At 39.2% G+C, this 23,044-nt stretch overlaps 1 protein-coding gene across 9 annotated transcripts in view; it reads right to left on the reverse strand.

Moving 5' to 3' along the window:
• Positions 1 to 23,044, reverse strand: part of TENM1 (teneurin transmembrane protein 1) — a 940,180-nt gene that overhangs the window by 337,912 nt on the left and 579,224 nt on the right. The window contains exons 1-2 of one of the 9 annotated variants that reach the window (XM_076347342.1): positions 9,377 to 9,420; positions 3,422 to 3,558 (exon numbers count right to left, since the gene is read on the reverse strand). The exons of 7 other annotated variants lie outside the window; for them this stretch is intronic. The gene's annotated coding sequence lies outside the window, so the exon portion shown is untranslated. Of the gene's footprint in view, positions 1 to 3,421; positions 3,559 to 9,376; positions 9,495 to 23,044 lie in introns of those variants that run through there. One more of the 9 variants, XM_076347343.1, reaches the window with a different exon arrangement.

Below are 23,044 nucleotides of genomic sequence, written 5' to 3' on the forward strand. Positions count from 1 at the left end.
CTAGGATTCCACATAACCTTACATAATAAAAACCAAAAATTTCTTCACTGCATCTCCTTTTCTTAACCCACACAAAGCTGCAAAATTATCACAGTACTTCATGCATTTACCACTTTGAAACAGTAAAGAAGCTAAAAAAAGTGACTACTGTACGTAAAATTGCTTACACCAATCTTTGCTAAACTGGCAAAACTTTACAGTCTGGCTTTATCCTATTTTCACTAATTTCAAAGGCAGAAAATCCTGTAACTCAAACCAGTGGGATCAGGGCTGGGCCTTTAGAGAGAAAGCAAAACTATATTAAAGTCTGTTTGGTCTCATGAAAACAAACTGTTTTCACTTGTTCATTATTTCAAGGGCAATATTTCAAAATAAAAAAGTAGACTTAAAAAAAAATGAAACAAAATTCACCCTCAATGATTCAGTTGCACAGCAAAAATAAATGGTACCACATACAGAAGCACTGGCTTTTTCTTTCTTTTTTTGTTTGGTCTTTTTTTTTTTTTTTTACTATAATGATCAACAATTTCACAGCAATAACTAAGTCGTTTTAAAATATTTTTAGGATTATAAAATATCCACTTCTTAAGTCTTCTATGATTGGCTTCAGTTAGTTAGGTCCCAAGAAGCTTAGAAATGTTTACTTGAAGATAATTGTTGTGATGCTGATTTACAAGCTATAGCTTGCTACAGTTCCATTAAATTACCACACACGGGTTACCACACATTAGATGTGGTAACAGCTCAGGTACATACATATAAAGGCAGTAAATACATTTTGTACTAAGAATAAAACACATATATTAATACCTAGGAGATTAATTTTAAAGCTGTATTGTATGCTATCACAAAATAGGACTGGGAGTCTGAGCTGGGCAATCTTTAGCTGAATAGTTTCATCACTAAATAATGCTGTTTGGCACTGATAAACCTGTATATTTTGACAGAATTTGGCAACTTGTTTCATTCTTTGTTCATGTCAAAACAATGTTTCTTCTTTAGAAACTGGCTAAGAGAAATTTAAAAAAAATGCTTTAGAATTTTTCATTTTACATCACCTAATGTAGTATACCTCAGTCCCGATTTCTTCTTAATTTGCTCATGAAATAAACTTCAAGTCATTCCTGGTTTTGGTTCTGTTCCCAATTCTAAGATAAAGAGACGGCATTGGACATAGGATGTCAAATCTACCTGTCTCTCACCGTAATGTCTTTAAAGATGGACCACATTTGCATTCTATAGAGAAGACATCAGTAACAAAGCATACAAAACAAAAACAAACAAACAAAAAAGAAAAAACAGGGCATCTTTCCCTAGTTTTACTAGGGACTAAACAGTTATTTCTCTTATCTGGAGTTAAGTGCATAAGATACGTCTTACTTCATTTCGACCATTTATTTTTAATAAAAGAACCCATAAAACCAAAAAAAACCTGAAGCTTCCATGCTTACCATAGAAAAAAGCAAATTGCCAAGCAAAAAACCCAAAAGAACTCTATTGCTAATAGCACTGACCTTGTTGATATATTATCTAAATGAAGTCTCAAAATAGCAGTACAGTAATTTATGGTAATCTCTCATGTACATTATAGGTTTGCATTTGGGAATGGTAACATCAACATATAAAACAATTTCTCATCGTCTGTAGCTGCTACTCTAGAAAGCTTAGTATGAATTGCTCAGAGCAGTTCAATACAGCTCATATATGCTTTGTGATTCCAAAATTCAATTTTGTAACTCATAATCAACTACAAAAATATTATGAACGGAATATGAGCAACATTAAAATGCAATTTCTTCTTACTATTGCCTACTTATCAACTGACAACTCGGTCTGTTGAAATTAAAACAATTGGTATATTTTATGGTGACTGCTAAAGCTGCTGACCGTAAGTAAAATTATTGTGCTTTATAGACTTAAAAGTCTCTTAATCTAAGCAGCCAACTTAACCTAACATTTCTAAAGACAACATAACTTTATTTAAAGTGTGTTAATGAAACACTAAAAGGTTGCACAATTAAATTATAGTTGAATATGTTCATGTTAACTCTTGCCTCCAGAATGTCTGCAGAGGTAAGAATCTGCTTTAGTTACACAACAAAATTGCACAGTATGTCATAGAAATGATGGCTATCCATCTACATTTACAAAAGTTCAGATGAAAGACATCTTATCCCTTCCCTCTCATTCCCTGCTCAAACAGTTAATTAGGCAAGCAAATCAGGATCAAATCCGCTGCTGAACCACTTCCACCATGTAGGTGGAAATATGGCATATAGTGGCATAGGCCACATCGGTGAAAATACACCTATTCACACCTATGAGGAATTAGCCCATTTCCTCTCAATTAATGCTTTCTTTAATAAGCATCACCAAAACATTAATTCTCAAAACAGTACTGCAAGGTTCAAACAACAGACAGTGGTAAAGGTAAAGCTCCTACGCTCATCTTCACATGCTGCATCTTCTGATTTTTTAGTAACCAAAATAGTTGCTTGCTACTAAGATTCACTCTTGTACTCTTTAAAGACATTTACTCCATGGTGACTCTGATTTATTGAAATGTATGGAATTTATGGAAATCCACAGTACAGCTAATGGGTTTATAAACCTCCAAACGTTATAATGCTATAATTACATTGTAATAGAGGTTAGCTCTCATGTTCTAGCAAACATGCATGAAAAAGCATTGCGCAGATAAGGAACACCGCCATTTGCGGACACCAAATCATCTGGACAAATGCAAGAGGCATCTTTTACAACAATACACAGAATAAGTTTTGCAGATATGCTGTATCCAAGGCAGTTCCCATGTATTAACCTAAAAACATCAATGACCAAAGTTCTATTTTGTACAAAAAAACAGGACGTCTTTGCTGATAAAAGTAGCTAGCCTACACGCTGTAAAATCCATCTTGTCCTAGGCTACAAAAGATCCAGGTGCAAACTCTGACTATAGCGGTTTTCTTTTGTAACTAACTGCCTACCTGTATTACAAGGAGAAGAAGAAAGAAGAAGAAACAATACCAGTCACTATGCCTACAACCAGATCTTTGTTGCTTAAAAGCAGATAATAATACAAACTTAAACAACAAAAATATATTAAGATATGCATTTAAATGCTATTTTACTAGTTGAGGGCGCAGCATAGGGTCTACATCAAAGAGAATGATTTGTATTTTAAAGGGGTGGGATAGAATTTGCTTGTAGGAGCCAAAGTGCTAATAAAAAGAAGAGGGAAAGGGAAATAAAAACTAAAGCTCGCAAAACCATAGAGTTCTCAATTCAACACTGACCTAATGTTAGAGAACCTGGTATGCGGCACTTCTCCAGTAAAAAAATGCAGTAAGGGTGCTATTTCCTTCCCATATTCAGATCTGGATAAAAACATGGAGGAAAGAGATGGTAAAGAAAGGCTTACCTCTGGGAGAGACTATAAGGGGAGGCTGGTGATGGGTAAGATCAAAGTTGTGAAAAAGCAGCTGAAAGCAGAACCGCGTGGATTTCAATTCACTGGACTTCACAAAACAGAAGGGCTTGACATGATGGTACACAGCTCTGCAGAAAAGCAGACAAAATTTTGGATTAATTGGGAGCTCTGAGGAAAGAGCGGGGGAAGAAACTGAGGAAAAGGAAAAGAAATGAAAGTCAGCTCGGAGGAGCATCTACATCCTGGACGTATAGAAGGTGAGGGATATTTAGTTGTTTATAAAGCACATCAAGTGGTTATGAAAGAACGAGACCTGTAAGCATGGTTCTCAAATGTTGTGAACAGGAAGGGCTAAGAGCTGTGCAAAAGCTGGAGTAAGAGGAATCTGAAAAGGAACAGGAAAAACTGATGAACGGGGCAGAGAACGAAGTCAGAAAAACACAGCAGTCGTTCGGAGCAAGAAATAATTTGGTGATAAAGGGGCACCAGAAGTACCTGTCTATAGGAAAGCAGTATGGTCTTCAGAGGTGGGAAAAGCTCTGTGGTTAGTGGTACACGTGTGGAAGACACCATTTGAAAGAGGAAACTTGTATATGAGGAGTCATAGATATTCCTGCTGAGGATGGCTTATAGGAACAAGCAGGAAGGCTTTTATCCAGACCATCAGGAAGGCCGCAACAAGCAATGCTTCTTCTGCATTAATTTCTCTCCTAGTGACACCTCCCTGGTCCAGTAGTTGGCTAATGTCTTGTGTAAGAAATGAACTCAGAAACATAGTGGGCCACACAGCTAAACCAGAAAAAATCGTATCACACATCAGAGTAGCTGAAAAAGAAAGCGTCTTCTGGAACAAAAACGTGTTATGAGAGAAGTAGTTTACTTGTTTGCTTCTAAAAAAAGGTATCTGTGTTGTTTCAGATAAGCAACACAACCTCCATGAATCTTTCTTACTCCACAAAAATGGAGCAAGAAAGTCTCACTCCTCCAACCAGTACGTGAAAGCCGCTCCACTGTTGGCTGCTACCACCTTTTGGAACCAGTTTTCATAGGATCAGAGCACTGGTAAGAGGAAACAGAGGGGAAGACAGTCAACCATATCCCAGGTTTGGATTCTCTGTCAAGCACAACAGTCTACCACCCGTTACCATGGAAATGAGTGGAACTTGCAAAGTTCCACTTCTTGAAGTTCTTCTATTAGATAAACAAAACCTTCAGTTTATGATAACTAACACCCTGATTTATCAGAAGAAAAACTAAAGTAATGGTATTATTTAAATAAGGGTATTATTTAATATCCTTAAAGGAGTGGTCAAGTTATTGATACACTACTCAAAGCAAAGTCAATGCAGTCACGCTCATATATGCCATCTAAGAATCTTTACCCCTAAATTACTCTGTTCTCATTACGTTTCTGTAGTTAATATGACCCAACACAAAACTCTTTGGTAGATGAGGCAAATACACGACACGCACACACAGTATTTCATTACTGACCACTTAAGTCCCAAGAGACCTCCCTTTTAGTAGGTTTCTTTAAAAGTTGAATTGCTACAAAACACACTCCTCTGCAGCCCCAACATCATGTAGCAGTCTGTGAACATTCATATGAATAAAATTATGCATAAACCAATTATCCCTTTAGAGTAGAAAATGATGCAAGAGCAACTGCATGAAAATGTCATCCAAAATAGCATTCCAAATCTACCTACAGTCCTGAAAGAGTTTCAGAAGGGACTATTTGCTTACAACCCTTTTCAGATCTAAAACCCAACATCTCAATAATGAAAAAATGAATTCTTTAAAATATATCAAAATGTTGTCAGTTATTTAAGATTGAAGTCCATATAGACAGAAGGAGATGTACAGGTAAGACACACACACTGTATAAAAGCAGAACTCTATACCTAAAACCCCAAATGCCTTGTCTTAAAAAAAAAGTTTACGGAGTCCTCACAACCCTTAGCAAACATCTGTCTACATTCAGGAAAACAAACAAACCAAAACACCAAAAATGCCAGCAGCCTACAGGCAAACCAGAAAAATACATCTATAATTTGGAACAAGCAGTACTGTCTACTTAAAAGAGGCTCTGAACTGGAAGAGTGCAGTAATTGCTCATTAAGGCTACAGAAAATAAGCACTGCTGAGTGAAGGCTTCCAAAGCAACAAGCCAGTGCTAAGCCCAATTCAATACAGTCATTTTAATTTCAATATACTTATAGACAACACATTTAACTAAAAGCAATCTTTTCCCTCCAATCTTGCGCTTCTTGTTTTCTAAAACTCAGAAATGAGAATTCTGTACTCAAAAGTAGAAAACAATACAATAGCCTCACACGGTGGCTTCAGCCAAGGAGATCAATATCAAATATATATTATTTTTGTTCTTTTAAATAGAGAAATTCAAATAAAACAGTTCAGTGCAACAGAGTGAAAACAAAGAAGGCATACTTATTTTCAATAATACACTCAAGATACTGAAGTTCAAATTTGTAGTAGAGAAACAGTATTAAAAATCCCAAAGAAGTAGCTTAAGTATCTTTTAATCAGCTTTCAGAAATATTCTTTTAAAACAGTAAATACAGTAGGAAAGAAACTGACTTGTTTTCTCAGTATAGCTTAGCCCACTAGATATTTAGTAAGTTTTTGCAGAGTTGAGTTTTTGGGTATCCTCAATATTTTACTGAAAGACATTTTAGAAAAGACAGGTTCTCATTAGAAAAACCTACTTACGTTCATGTTTTTAATGTATATGTATCTATTTCTATAAGTCATAAAGGCTAGTCATAACATATCCTGTTCTTAAGACCTCTGAAGCTCTGTTTAAGAGAGAGAAAAACACCAAGACCATTGCATGTTTTCAGCTTTATTTGGCCCTAAATATATTGTCACAGGACTGACTACACAGTAACACCTAGGTAGAATGTTACGTGTTAGTGAGATGTAGCCAGTGCAAATGAACTCTCTTTGACTCCACGCTTTTTACAGTTATACGGTGTTGAACATTAACTCAGTTGTGCTGAAACTGTGAAACGTAATCAACAGACAAATCTAGATGAGCAAGCAGCAGACAAGAAATCAGAAACTCCTGAATTTCAGACATAGCGCCATCACCAATTTAATATTTGGTCTCTAAAACGCTTTAAACTCTAGTCCCACTACAGCCATTGTGAGATATTGCCAGTCATCGTGACTGAAGTAAAGAAAGGGCACACCGTTCTACCAGTCTGTAAAATGGGAACAAAAAAATATGCATAACCAAATGCAGAGGACTGTTTTTCCATAAGCAAAGCCCTGAGATAATGATAAATTAAACAGCATTATTCTTCTTACATTTTTCAGATTAAGATCATTTAAAAATTAAATTCATACCATTTAGACCTCATGAATCACATTGAAATAATGTCCTGCCTGCCCCAATTAACATCAGTGCCAATCCTCAGAATTTCCTACCTCAATGAAAAGAAGAAAGTATACACTTACCTGTTCCTAAGCCATTACTGCAGAGCAAAAATGTTGCGTATCTCCATACACACGTGACTATGGGCACATGTGTGAGCAACCATGTCGTTTCTTCAGTTTTAAAAACTAGCATTTTAAATTAAGATGCCACATCAAATGCGTAATAATAGATTTCCCTTGCTACATCTTTTCTCACACGACACTGCTTTTATAAAACTCTGAATACATTTCAATGGCTTTTTTATACATAAGCCATCAATACAATATGTTCATTTACTTCCACATCTGACTACTTGAGATGTTAAGAGTAGTAATTTGCATTCCCACATTCTTAAGAGTTGCTCTTAATAAGAATTTTCTATTTTTTGATTTCTATGTCATTGAAATATTTAAAATTTGGCAAATGGAAGGCATTTTTCTCTTTAAAAGAAGAGATTTTTATTTAAGCATTTGAAATGTAATTTTCTTGGTTTTTTTTTAAAGATCAGACATTCATAGAACAAAACCTACTGGGAACATGTTATTTAGAACACTTCTAATCATTCCTTGAAACAAAACTGTGATATAACCAAAAAAAGGCAACACCCACAAAGGTTCCTAAATCCCCAAGCTGTTAAAGGATTTGAGTTCTTGAAACAAGCCAAAACCCCCAAAACACACAGTTGCATTAAAAAATACATTAACTTCTGATGATTTTATATTATCGATATATGCTATCTATAGGGAAAACAGCAATTAGTTTATTAACAACCCTATATTTCATCTGAGGAGAAGTATTTTGAAATTAGCGCATAGCATTATAAGTCACGCATAAAATAAGCTTCGAAAAGAAACTATAGACAGGAAAGAAGGAAAACTATTGGGCTGGGTCTCACCTTCTGATGGACAGCTCTTTCCCTACTACAGTGTATCTTGCTATTTGTGATTCACAAAGTGTTCTCTACAACACCAGGAATTCCATACTTCAAATATCAAATTGCTCTACGTTAAGCTTCACAATTAACAGCTAAAATACAGGCACTAGGAACGGTGGGGTTTTGTTTCTGCAAAAACATTTGGAGATATAGTAGATGTTTGAGATGCTTGCCCCACCACACGGACAGCTGGTATTTATTCCCATAGTATAGTGTATCCGACTCCTTCATTATCAGAGAAGCATCTGCACAATCAAGATGAGTATCTACAACCTTTGGATATTATGAACACAATCAATGAAAGACTATCACTAAGACAGTTATTTTACAGTCTGAAAAGGTAATGTATATTTAAACCAAAGAATGGAGGGGAGGTGGGAGAAGTTCTTGCCTTTGATTTGAGAATTAGAACATGTAAATCCCAGATCTGCTAAGGTAAACCTGTTGACATGTAACACAGTAACGCTCAAGCAGCAGGGACCTCTCCACGTACCACAATCATGTCAATAGCCAGCCTAAGCCTTCATCAGCCAAGCCTAAAGCCTCAGTCACGAGCTATAGCTGTAGCGTATTTAGGGAAAAAACCAGTTGAAAGCGTCAGAAGCAGAGCAGTGTAACGACTATATATACGCCTTGCCTAATACTAGAGATTACCAGATCCCACAGACGGTAGGAGGAGAATACGCTAAATATACGTTTAACAGATCATGTCTGAGAATCAGTCAGAAATGAGGCAGCCCCCATCCACCAGCGGGGAGAGAGCGCGGTGCCGCTGCCCCGACAGAGCCATCTCACCCCCTGCGCGCCCGGGGGATGCGGGTTTTCACCTGAGCGGCCCGGGCGCTCCCGCAACGCCAGCGCGGAGCCGGAGCCAAGCGCCGCGCCGGGGCGCCCCGCGGGGGCGGGCGGCGGCCCCCGGCAGCGCGCCCCGCCTTTCCCCGCCGCCGCACCCCGCGGAGAGCCGCTCACGCGAACCGCCGCCGCCCCGCTTCGCCTCAGCGGCGGCAGCCGGGGACGGAGAGCGGCTGCCGCTCGGGGCGAGAGCACCCCGGCCGGGCGGGCAGAGCCCCGCGCCGCGCCAACCCACCCCGTCCGCTCGCTCGCTCGCTCGGGCGCGCCGCAACGGCGGGCGAAGGAGACCCCCTATAGGCGCGAGGAGAGTTGGTGCCTCAGCCCTGTGCACAGCTACGTACACCGCATCTCTGCTGGGCGACGGCGCGAGCTCCCCTCACGCGCAGCGGGCTCCCGCAGCGGCACAGCCAGCCCGCGCGGCGCGAGGTGCCCGCACACCGGCACGCGCCGCCTGGGAGCCGCGCGTCTGCCGGCACCGTCCGCCCGCAAGGCTCCGCCGCCTCGCAGCACACATGTAGACGCACGTCCACACCCAGTGGCATCCACAAAAAACCCTCCGAGAGCGCCCGGCGGCTCCCGCTCCGGCCGGGCACGGCACCCCCGGCGGGGCCGGGCACCCCCCTCGCCGCCCCGGAACGGCCGTCGCCCGCCGCCGCCCCCCGCGAGAGGCGAAGTTCGGGCGCCCGCGGCGCCGCTCCCGCCTCCCCAGCAAACTTACCGAGCGCGGCCACCGGCTGAACTTTCAGCAGCGCCCCGGCTCAGCCCCGCCGACGGCTTCTCCCATCGCCTCTAGGTGCGGTGTCCGCGCCCCGCTCCCCGGCGGCTGCGGCGCGGGCGAATATAAATCCACATTGCCGCTGCTGGCGCCTCGCAGCTCCCCCGCAGCCCGCCCCGGCCCCTCCGCCCCGCTGAGGGGACGGCGCCGGCTCCTGCTGCCGCGGCTCGACCCGCAGCTAACGGCGGCGGCGCATCAGGCTGTGAGAAGCCAAGGCGCGAGGGGAAGCGGGGCCGGGCTCGGCGTAGCCCCACCGCTGCCGCTGCCACTCCTCTCCGGCGGGTGTAGTGTCAGCGGCGCCGCTCGCTCTCAGGGTGGGTTTTTTTTTTTTTTCTCCTTTTTCTTTTTTTTTTTTCCCCTTTTCGGCTCCTTCACTGATAATGAGCATGCCCGGGAGATCTGCGCAGGCGCGTTACCGGCCGCCGCGCCTCAAGTCGCCTCGCACCGACCACCACCGCGGGCAGTAAGGCGAGAGCTGAGGGGGCGCAGAGCCGGGGCAAGGCGGGCAGGGCTGCCCCTCAGCCCCGCGGGCGGAGGTGGCACCGAGGCGGGAGGGAGGAGAGGGAGGGCGGCGGAGGCTGAACCGTCAGGCGGGAAGCTTTCGGCAGAGTTAGAGAAGTAGCCGGGGAGGCGAGGCGGCTGCGCCCGTCTGAGGGAGAGGAGCTGCCCCGGCCCCGCGGGGACAGACCGCCCGCGCTGGCCGACGGCTTCTCGCGTGCGCGGGAAAGGGAGGAAAGAGAAAAACCCACCGGCGGTCCTCCGCGTTTGGAAACAACGCGGAATACCTCCCTCTAAATAATTTACCTTGCCGAGGAAGTAAGACTGATAGTGGAATCAAGGCTTGGGAGAGAGATGTTGATTTATAGATGGTGCTTCAACGCTTGCCTTTCACGAGCTGAGCTTATTAATGTGGGGATCTCCTGCGGCCACCTCCATTAACAGTCCCGGGTCTTGGTGCAGGGGAACTTCATCTTCTGGTGATGATCTCTATAATTTCATCATTTATATGCTGTGTATCCTCAAGAGGACATACAAAGGCGTAAAGGTGATTACAACCTGCTTTTTCACGACAGCTAAATCTGCATCTGCAGTTATTTGTAAAGATTTTATTGTGCTGAAGAATCCCAAGGAACTGGGAAAGGCGCGCCTCAGCTCATCAGTCTGTCTCCATCCTAGTTTCAGTTTACATGCATACTGCATACGCATATCTATCAATTCCTTAAAATCACTGTGGTTGTTTACATTATTTAGCCTGTGCATTCAGCAACAGGAACACACTGGGAAAAAAAAAAGTGTAATTCACAATTCCTGTTATTTCTTGCAAGTTTCTGCAGAGATCACCTGAAGTCGAGTTTCTCTTTTTACTCTATACCGTGCCCCAGGACATTTTTCATTTAGACAGTTAGTTTATGCTGTTTACGTAAGTATTTTTGGGGAAAAGCACATCTTGAATAAAAGAAAACATCTTAAGAACTGGCTCTTAAGAGATATTACAGTTTTGCTTATATAATGTCTTACAGTGCATAAATAAAGAATAAGTTAAGGCCATCTGTGATTCTAGTACAAGGCTGCTAATACATAACTTTACTGTCATTTTTAACATTTGCTCATAGAGACAACCCTGCCCTGAGCTTGCTCTATCAGAAATAAAATTTAGGTGCCCACGAGAAATCTTACTGTGTCATTTTTTTCTTGGTTCTTCAGGTAAAAACTCTTACAGATAGGGTTTTGATATTCAAAATTATTTCCTGCCAATGTGATCAGTTTGCAGGGAGCAAAGGAAAAACAAAAATTTCTCACTGAACAGCATTGCAAAGGTGATGAAGGAACTGGGCCAAAATACAACTCCTTTTTCAAAACATATATATTAGTATCTGTATAGATATGAAGCAATGGAGATGTGTCTCCCCAGTTTATGTAGGCTGCAGCCTAATTCTGAAAAAAAGTTGTAGCAATTCCAAAGCCATCCTCTCTGAAAAACAAAGGATGGGAAGATGAGAAGGACGAGGAACCAGAAAGATGATAAAGTTTTCAAATCTAGCATCAAAATTACTGCATATGTGAATGACAAAGTACTGACTTTGTATCTTCCTTTCTAGACCTTAGGTATTTATTTCCTTCTATTCTACAGATTTCTAAAGACGCGCATTTAAGATGAAGAAGTTGGTCTAGTTCTTCAGAATGAAATCTCCTTTCAGCAATGCTCCAGAAATCTAAATCTGCCCCTCCCTAAAGAAAGCACAGCTGTAAAGATCCTGAGGTAAATATAGAGTCCTTCAGGAAGTCCATTCTATCTTCCTTAGATTAAATGCATCCTATGCAGCAGAAAGTCTTCAACTACTGGCTATACATTACTTTCTTAGGAAGGCCAGAAGTAACAAACCAAACCCATTTCTCATGAATCGTGAAGCCATTAAACAAACTTCACCACGAACTGAATCTAAAAATCAATTATTTTAAGTCAGAACAGTCCTCTCTTAAAACTTTGTCTTAAATATCTGTGACTTAGTTCTGGTAGGTGGAATAATTCTTCAGCAGTATAGATCAGTCATGAACTATTCTGAGCCTAGAGTAACGACTAAATTTTCCTTCCCAGGAGACACCATTGTTTTGGTTTCTTCTGTCTCTGGATAGACTTAACAGTTGCTTTTCATGAACACAAAAATCAGATAGCATGGGTCGAACATGGAAATGGTTCAAAACCAAAAAAAGAAAAAGGTCTAGAATGAAGTTGATGTTAGTCACAGAAACATAAACCAAGATAGCCCACCAGTCTAGATTCCAGGTTTTGAGATACTACCATAGTCAAGTAAATATTGCCCTGCTATTAGCAGACAAAGATCACACATTATTAATGCTTCTGCTTGGAACGCTATGGAATTGCCTATTGTAGTCATTAGCATATAGCAGTCATAAAAGGATGGTAACCTCATCAGGGGAAGACATAAGAAGATAACGGGTGGAGGTGGACATTCAATCTTACCTTTGTCTCTTCAGCCACTGCTGAGATAAATGAGCCAAAGTTGATAAACTCAATAGTTGAAAACTGTTGCCAGATACCAAGTGGAGTATCTGGTATGTATGGTAATTTCAGATACCCATGGGATGCTCCTTAGTGAGTTGGGGTTAGGGAAACCAAAAAGGTGTACTTGGAGTACCGTGCAGATATTACGTATTAGTCCATGGGAAAGATACATAGGAAGGTGTGAAACTTCAGGTATATTATGCTCCAACAGAACTAGGAGCAGATTCCAATGTGAGACGAGACCCATTGGATAATGGGAGCATTTCTTTTAGAGGAACTACCCCAGTAGAAGGAACAGATACAGATTTTTCCAAGGATCAGAACAAAGATTTTATAACTGGCCAACAAGAGCCCTTAAGCACATCAAACCTAAATGTACCAAATACCAGAAGTGCATTGAGCAAAAAAATTTCTGATCCTCAGATTTCTCAACCAAGTATGCTAAACTGGCTTAGAAGAAAGCGATAGGTAAAATATTGCAAGATGCGCTAGCGCCAAATGGATTTTTCTTGAGTGAAAACCCATGCAGGTTTATACAGTATTGCAGCTCCCCGCACTAAAGGTTTTCTCTGTAAGTGGCAAAGGATAGTATCTCTAGTGCACAGTTGCAATACTAGGCAATGCAGTACTGATGCTAAAGACTTGCTTGACACCTTTTGGCTAGCTCAAGTTCAGAAGAGCCTCCTGAGTGACTCACTGCCTTTAACTGGTAACTGAGTTACGCTGAAGCACTGGTTTTAAATTATTCTCGTGCCTCCTGCGGGAACAGGGATTGTTGCCTGCATTGCCACAATCTCTGTTGAGACCTGAGACACAGCTGCTGGTCTCACTGCTGAATAGGATCTTTTCAACCCACCCGGGGTAGGATATCACCGCACACTTGCCAGAGTTCTGTCAGCCTGTGCTTCTGAGAATGATGTTTAAACTTTCTCTTTTTGCCTCTTATTCTTTGAATCAGATGAAGTCCTCAAAAACTTCTCTGAAATTTTGGGGAATTTTCCTGGTTTATGAGACTGCTTCCTGGACAACTGTAAGATAGGATAAGATACTTCCCTAAATAATTGAAGTGGTTTTTTGGTGTGCCGTTTATGGAAATCGCTCCTTCATGCAGTTAACAGGCTTCAAAACACAGAGGCAGGAAATCGGCCAGATCCCCGTGCTGACTATGCTTTCTAACATAGTTTGTTTGAAATACAAGGATTGACCTGTTTGTTTTGGTCTTTTCCACAGACTAAGAGAAAACTATTTCAAAAAGGAGATGAAATATTTACACTAAGTCCCTTAATACTGGTAGGAAACTACCCAAATATGAAGGGCATTGAGATCCCAGCTGTCTGCCAGAAAGTGACAGAAGGGACTGAGTAGCATTAATAACATTGCCCTGCCCCTTATGTAACAGGCAAAAAAATTATAAGGACATTTGAGACATTGTCAGACTCCAAAAGGACACTGTTGAGGAAGTTCTTGTTGTGTACATCAACATGGGATCCCAACCGTACTCCAGAAAGTTAAATTATTTTTTAAATCCAGTTATTTATGCTTGATAAAACTAATGAGACTGATCCATCACTCCGAGTTGTGCACAGTGTTCTTGGAATGTTGCCATTTTTTAAAATGATACCTTACATCAGTCTGATGTAGGTGCATATGAGGGGTGGATGTAAAACATGATCAAAACATCACAACAGAAGTCTAGCTGTACCTGGTGCGTATTTGCTTTGACAAGGCACAGATCATTACACAAAATGAAATGTAAAGGTTAATTTTTTTACAGTTACGAGTATATTATGTCATTTTATATTTTTCTAGTTATGTTCCTACTGAACAGAAAATTGATACATTCCACCAAAGTGACACACAGGCACAGTCTTGCCCTTAGTCTGAGAGTATTGAAATTTGTAAAAGATTAGGAAGGAGAAAGTGAGGTATGAAACACCAGTCAGAAGTTTTTACTTTCTGGACCTTTCTTTTGGTCCAGAAAGTAGGGAAAGTTGCTCTTCTATTTCCCTCTCACTGAGAAGAGCTGAATTTCTTGAAGCTAGGCTAAATACACGTAGATATAGAAAGCTGTATACAAAATTGCACTCCCGTATTATTACCAGCTCCCAGCAAGAACAGGTTTTGCCCCAAACTTTCTACCAGAAGTTGTACATCGTGTAGTAGAGCTAAGAAAGAAGTAATTGCCATTTCTGACGGGATATCACTTTTCAGAAATTGTACCCCCAGAACTAAAGAGAAATTGATATTTAAAAAAAAAAGAAATAAAACCCAATGTATTTTGGTAGTCATCTTGGTGAAAAACGTACCAGAAATAGATTTGTTTACAAAACAGTTTCTACCACGCAAAAGACTGAAGAAAGCAATGCTGCCTTGTGCCGTGTTTACAGGCTATGAAAAAATAATACAAACATACGATATCGACTCTCTCTCCAAGGCTTTCCATCATTGCATGATGCCTGTCTCCTTTGCTCACTTTTTAAATTTTCAAAGAAAAGACTTTCATAGTTTTTACAGTGTCATCTCTCACATTCAGAAAAAACTCCTGTAAATAACTGCAAGTCTTCTTTCAAAATTCACCTCTAAACTATCTTGTTCCAAGATGCCTACCAAAAGCCTGACGATAGTTAGGCTGTTCGTGTGCTATGACCACTGCCGAGCATGTTGACCAAAACTACAAACTTGTTTCCTGATAATTTACCATTTATCTGGATGATTCAATTATTCTAAACTTATGGCGCCAAAAAAATATGCACCTTTTCCGCAAATATGCTCCCTCGTTAATATGCAGTAGAGAGAACAGAAAAGTGTTGCAGTTTTAATGGCTGGAGGGGGGTGTCACTTACTTATTTTCCTATCACATGAACACAAGGTGGTGCTAATGCTCCTGTCACCAGTACTGATTCTCCACTTCCCATTAAGCCTTACTTGGGTGGTGGTAGCTGATGTGTAGCTGGTGTACCAGATATTTCATTTTCCTTAAATTAATCATAAGAAATAATATCCATTAAGATAAAACATTTCATTTAAAATTAAACTCTTGGTTTTCTTTTGATAAACTGAAAAAAAAAATCCATTTCCAATTGACATAAGAAATAATTTTCTTCATTGTGTTGGTTTGAACCCCAGAACCCTCCAAACAGACCAGTTGTATTCTCAGCTACCCTTCAAGATCCAAATAAAAATGAATTCTAGGTCAAGAAAGAAAAGGAAAGAAGCCTTAAGAGCATCCATATTTTTTTCAGTTCTTAAGAAAGAACTAAAAAAAAATTAAAAAAAAAAATCGGATGAAATGAACATGTGAAATATATAAATAAGTATACTCCCAGATAATTGAAAAGAGCTGGAGATGGGAAAAGATCAGTTTAAATGCTTTCCTGCTCTTAGGGGGAAGTCCTTTGGTACTGCAGAAAGGTGCATCTAACCAGAAGATTAAAAACCCTTTTACTAAGAAAGATGACTATTAAAAATCATTGTTGAAAAATATTCAATGAAAATGTTTATTCCTGAATATGAATACATGCTAAAGAGGTTTGAGTCTATCAACTTGCCCATTAGAGTGGAACTAAGGTAAAGCACTTTTGAAAAGAGATTAAAATTCCAAATAGCAGGGATCGTTTCTTTCCTAAATAAACTAATAGTAAAACTTCTCATTGCATTGAAAGCTGACACTGACGAAGATAAGGAACATAAAAACCAAAGGCATGTTTCATAGAGTATTTTGGATCCATTGTTTCATCAATCTCACGGTTAGCCTACAGTCTAATTTATTGCATAGGAAGGAAATTATAATAAGGATCTTTTTTCAAATATAGTCTATAAAGACATAAAGTCCCTTCTTCCATATTTCTCTTCAGGTTCATCTGATAATTACATAATTATTCTGTTAGAAATTCTGACTAACGGTGTAGTGCAATATTTTTTTGAGGCGTTTGAAAATGAACATACTTCATGAAGGATCGTCCACCCAACCTGCTTCTCCCTTTTTCTGTTCCCTTTTATTACGTAATACTCCCCTATGTTCCTGCTGCTTTTCTTCTTTCTCGTATTTTCTTTTCCCTTAGGAAAATACACAGGACCAAGACCTAAATATCTTAATCTCTTCAGGTTAATTAGACATGAATGTAACTCTGGCCTCATTAAGAAATGTCCTAAAGCAACAGGTAAAATGGAATCAGACAAGTTTGAAATCTCATCTAGAGATCAGCTTGTCAGACAGCCCTAGCTGTTAAAGCAGCCTGGGATCTAGCTACTGTAGAGAAGAGGAAAAACTAAATGCTTAGTATAAATCTCAGTGGAAGAGATGACTAATTAGAGATAATTATACACAGATTTCTTGCATTAAAAGTGCTTTAAAACATAAACATTCAAATTTTACTTAGGCTCCCAAGTGCTTCCTAGGAGGCAAGCTTGCAAAAAATGTCTTTTAAATGATGTCAAACCTTTTAAACCAAATGATTTTTAAGAGGCATCTCACTGAAAATTGTGATGCCTTGAATTTTCTTGTTCACCTTCAGTTTAGTAAGAAACTGCAATAAAATTTATGGCCTAAGTTAGTATCCTAATTGCCCTATAGCAAAGGTAATCAAAAGTCATGCAGTACTGATTTGCTACTGTTCACTAGTAGCAAACTACTTCAAAGCCTGTACCCAAAATTCACTTGATAGGAAGACACTGAACTGTCTTCAGAACTGAGGTTGAAACTGTCAGAACTTCGATAAGGGACATACAAGAGGATGCTGTGCTAAAAATATATCATCTGTGAGATAAGAAAACCCCAAAACTTAGGACACAATCTATAACAGGGCAAATTTCTGGAATATTTATGGAAAATTCTGAAAGTCAGTGTAGAAAAAGTGTCTTAGATATCTTCATCCCTTAGTAGTACTTACACTGGAGCAAATAGAGAATTTCAAATTTTTACGGTGGAACTCCATTTTTCTTTCAGTTTTATATTTGTTATCAAAATCTATCACAACTCCCACAAAATCTTCAGGTCAGTAATACACTGTGAAACTGGTTAATGTACTTTTTTTGAGATAGTAACTTAAGACACCGCAATTTAAAGCACAAACGTTTTTGAGGTTTGGCATAGTTATCACGCAGGTGTCCAGGAAAACCTGTGCATATTTATTTATGCAAGATTCATTGAGAAGAAGTGCCAGTTTTTCATTATTTAAAATATCGTCAATCCATACAGTTCATTTTGGAGAAATAGGAACACACAGCGTTCGTCCATTCATCCATGTAGTTACCTGTCAGATTCTTTATCTTATTATTGCACATTCACGTCAGAAGAACATTTAATGTCTTTATTAACAACCTGAACAATGGGCAAGACTGCACACTCGGCAAGTTTGTGGATAATACCAAGTTGCGGTGAGCGGTCCATGCACAGACCAGGGCTCCCAGGAACCTTACGAAGTTCAATAAAGGATAACGCGAAGTCCTGTATGCGGATGCAATAGTGTCATGCACCTGTACAGTACAGGGCCAAGGCAGAGAAAGCAGCAAGCACCTGGGGATCCCGATGAACAAACTGAACGAGAGTTAGCAAAGTGTCCCTGCAGCAAAGGACAACAGCAGGCCAGACTGTATTCAGCGGGTAGAGGGAAGTCATCCTGTGCCTCTCTGCAGTACTTCTGAGACCGTATCTGACGTACGGTTTGGTGCTCCCCAGTACAAGAAAGATATCGACTTCCTGGAGTGACCTCAGCAAGGTGGGACAGGACAGAAGGCAACACACACACATTGGAACATAGGAAATTCCAGCTAGATATTAGGAGAAATGTTTTCACCATGGGGTCATCAAATACTAGAGTGGGGTGCCTGGAGGCGTTATGGGTTCTCCATCTTTGGGAATATTCAAAGTTGAAAGGACCAGGCTCAAAGTGGAGGTTAGACCAAAAATTTCTCGAGATCCCTTCCAACTTAAGTTATTTTAGGATTCTGTGATCGATCACTTTTTTCATTACACCAAAAGAAAACAGGGTAAAAATACTTGCATATAAAAAACCTTCACAATCACGATGTGTGTAACAAACTATTCTGGGCAACTTTAAAACAAACCCAAACCTTTCAATTGATTCAACCCATTCTTCCAATGAGATAATAGTCCTGAACAGCCACAGAAAATACAAACATTTTTTCAGCACTTCACTTGAACTTCAAAAAGTAGAGTTGATATCATCATTGCCCTTCCAGTGAATTACTGTCTTCTAGTTAGGGTCATTGCTATCAGCATATATTGAAAGAGATCAGCCATTCTGAGTAGGTGAAGAACTATAATATGTAACTGGTCATAACGATAATGAATGTTTAATGACTGTGAAAGTTTTAAAAGGAGCAGTTCCTTAAGTATACAAATCTCAGTTTTCATAACTAGAATTGGTACTTTGGTACTAGCCATGTCAATAGTTTGAAGCTAATAACAGTATGTGTACAAGGTTAATATTCTCACTATTTATCTTATTTTCACTTGCTTACCATCAGAACACACTGGCAGTGATGATGGAGATAGAGAGTCAACTAAAGCAGAGTGTGAACACCCACAATCATAGAAAACACACTGCAATGAAAATAAATACTGCAGGGTGCTAGATGAATGTCAGGAAAAAGCAATGAATTTGCAAGATTTGTTGTGCCAGTAAAAAGCGAAATAAGAAGAATATTGTGTCCACATTTGTTCTATAACTTTTTTAAGCAGAAAAGAATTTTTTAGAGGCAGTCTTCAAGACAGAACAGAATTGGACAGCTATTATTTATCAGACAGACAATATAAATCTGTAATTGGAAGGTGTCTGAGTCTTACAGTGTTAAAGCATATAGACAATTACAGAAATATTCTGATAATTATTAATGCAGTTGGGGGTGCCAGGTGCAGAAGACTGGTTCCCCCATTCCTTAGTACATTTTTAACTGAAAGTAATGTGATGGAAGTGTTAGTATTCAAGGCTGCTAGTTCTTCTCTGCTAATTTACATTTATATTCTTAACATCTAGATTGAGCCTAGGGAAATTCAAAACTCTATTTCATTAATGCTAACTTCTACAGAAATCCCAATATGCATAGAAGTTCCTAGATTGCAAGGCTAGTTAGATGAGAATGCAGAAGCTAAACATAATCGCTGGGTGGTTATGATAGTTAAATACGTACTCTCAGTTTTGACTTTTGAAATCCCTATAGACATAAACACACTGTTCTAAAAAGTTAAAAATATGAAGTAACAGAGTAATGGATTAAAATATCTTTAAAACAAGTGTTTTGAGTTTAAACTCTTGTTTGCATATACGTTTTAAACTGTTACAGCATAACAACATTGTGTTTGGCTTTTTCAGAAGTTTCTGTGAAGAATTAGATAATTTAATCTCTCTTCTTTTGGCTTTTGAATGGATGGCAAATTACAAATACATGTGCAGCCATTTTAACAGTACAGATTGGGTCGTGTTCTGGCAGGCTGTTGTGAAGTGCTGCAGTTTTACAATGCTAATGCAGCATTAATGTGCACCCATTTACTGGCTGTCATCAGCTCTGTGCAGAAGGTTCTGATGCAACTTCTTCTTTAAAAATAACTCATTTAGAGATCTGGATGCAGAAATCTTGGTCACCTGCAGAAATCCCTGCGTATATATAAACATGCCTCTCAGTGCCTGAGGTTTGTCTAAACTGGCGATGTAACGTTTTTCCTGCAGAGTTGAACACCACCTGTTTTTATACCAATCAAAATGAGAAATAGAAAACAGAGTAAAGGCATGCCGAATCTACACATCTGATTAGGCAATAATTGGCTCAGGATGAGTAAGACTTGCTAATTTTGTTATATGGTGATTTAGTGCCTTAGGTCCGCCTGCAATTTCTGCCAGGCACGTTACTCCAAAACTGAAGTTCTGACCTGCCTCAACCCTATGGAACCTATGTAATGCATATCCATTCAACAATAAATAAGGCACATTTGCTTTAAGTGATCAGCAAGTTCTGCTTTGGTCTAGTTTGTATCCATCTTGCACAGGTAAGACTGCACCAGTACGAGACTATAGAGAATCAGACCCAGAATAAATAAATTAAAAGTGATTATAAAATATGCATGGGGCATTTTTGTAAAACCATATTTTCTGCAAGGTAATCTCTTATGGAATTTATAGTACAGTATATCACCAAAGAGAGAAACTGGAGAAAAGGTTAATAGCTGGACTAATTATAAATCCAGATATATATAATTCAGCCTCCTAAACAGCATCATGCCCTTGCGGTTTAAGTTAGAAGTTATAAGGGAAACACTCTTCTGGAACCTATTGGTCTTTTTCTGTAATATTTATGAGTATACTAGCATTTAATTCATTATTTATAGGTTTCTGACATGCATCTCATATGTTTGATATATCATTTTTATCAGTAGTACTTTGTAGACAAGCAAGTACTTCAAGAAAGCAGAACATAATGTAAATCTGCAATAGCCTTTGGGAAAATGTATTAAGTATGTAAACCTGACTAAATAATGTGTGGAGATATAGGACAGCATGTTAAACTTACAGTTTTGCTATAGCTGGGGTAAATTTTAATGTTTGTGTTATTCATCCTAACTGCAAAAATCTTTAATTTTAATTTTCACTATACAGCAATGTATAAGAAACACAATCATTCTCATGCGAATAAGAACTAAAATACCATAGAGTTCCCTCATGCTCCTTTAACCTAAGGCTTCTTTATGTTGTTTGTATATTGGATAGGAAGAAGAGAATCAGTTTGAAACAATCCAGCGTAATATTTGGTATAAAAACTAATGACTGGCTGGAAGATCTTTTTATAAATGAAGGAATTATGTGCAATTTAGCTGTTCGCAAACTGATAAGCACACATATCTATATATAAAATAGGAAGCTGTAATGTTGTGTAGAATTATTACTACACATCTTATGGTCTACAAATGGAATGTATGTACAGTAAAGCAGCTCCAGTAGCTTTGAACTGTAAAATTTGGGATGATGGGACCTTAACTTATATACTATTTAAAAGAGACTAATATCTGTCTGTGGAAATGCACAGGAAAAGTTTCTGGTGTGAGAATAAATCAGGTATATCAATATAGAAATACTATGAGTCATGAGTAGAAATAATAATAATGAGATATAGGTCCATTTGAAAGATAAATGGAAAAGTGCAGTAATACTCCTTGAAACTGTGCTTTGCAATACAACATAGCTAAACAGTATGTATCTGACCAAATTTTTACAGCTGAAGATTATATTTTTGGCGTTTAAACGCATTATTTTTTTCCCCTCTTTCACAGATCTTGCGTTACTATAACTACCACAATTCTCAATTCTTTGATAATTTTACATGAGTTGTCACAAAAAAATAATAAATTTTTTGGAGACCTCATCAGAGATAATTATCCTTTTGCTAGATAACCTATCAAATGCACAAAGAGCTTCTGTTCCATAAAACTCTCAGTGGTTGTGGAGAACAAAGAATTTCAGGCATTTATTTATTCATTCTCAAAACTAGTAAAAGTGACAACTAGTCAAGCCTCTCAGTAACTGCAACTAAATGCAATGGCTTTCAACCTTTTTGGAGCGAGATTCACTGCTGACATTCTTCCTGAATCCTATTCCCTCAGTCCTTGCTGGAGATAAAAGACAGGAGGACCAGAACTGTTTGGGGTGGAGGCTGCAAGGGTCAAAGGAGTTACTGCAGTGAGTTGTGCTGGAATCAATCTTGGCAAAGGGGAAATACAAAAAGAGTCTGACCTGCCCCGCAGCTACTGCTTTCTTCCTGACTGATGATGTGGGAATAATGCAAAAATAAGTAAAGCCACGTATGTCACTGTTTGGGAATCGCTAACCTAGGAAACAAGCACCAAGTTAGGTCTCTGCAAATTAGGTTCTACTCTCAGTTTGGCAACTAGACCATATTCCAGACCTCATTTTGTCATCTGTTAGAACAACGCTGACCTTTACAGAGAATATCAGCGTCTATTAATGAAAAGTACATCGTGAGAGTGAGAAAAGGCTCTATTGTTGTTGTGTGGAAGAACAGAAGAGAAAAAGGTAATAATTTTACAAATTTAGGAAATAACATTTTTGATATTTAGCTGTATGAAGATACGTATATGATGTTTACTGGGCAGGTTCTTTTGAACCAATATACTATTCTTTTTAAAAGCAATTGACAGCAATCTATTTTCAATAAATTTAATTTTTTACTTTCAAATGTGACTGGGAAAAAACTTCAAAAACCCATCAAACAAAAATAAACTTTGCTCCAGTTGATAATATCACACAGGCCTCCTGTAAACACAAGCACTAAATCTTTAACTCATTACCTCTTTCCTTGTTAGACACTAAATGATACTTCTTTTCCATTGTAAGAGGAATGAAGAGTATGCATTTTCTGAGCTGCTGAAGCTTGTTATTGAAATTAAGCTTTATGACACTGCTGTTTTCCATACTTGGACCCAGTCTATTGGACTTGTGTGGCTGCTTCCAGAAATAAGAAGGGCAAATGTCAATGCGTTTTCAAAAGCAAAGGCAAGGAACAGGTTGTTAAATGGGCTGAGTTAAGCAGTCTCCTAGAAAGGACACCGACTAAAA

Source organism: Aptenodytes patagonicus, chromosome 9, assembly GCF_965638725.1.
Source record: "Aptenodytes patagonicus chromosome 9, bAptPat1.pri.cur, whole genome shotgun sequence".
Lineage (NCBI taxonomy): Eukaryota > Metazoa > Chordata > Aves > Sphenisciformes > Spheniscidae > Aptenodytes > Aptenodytes patagonicus.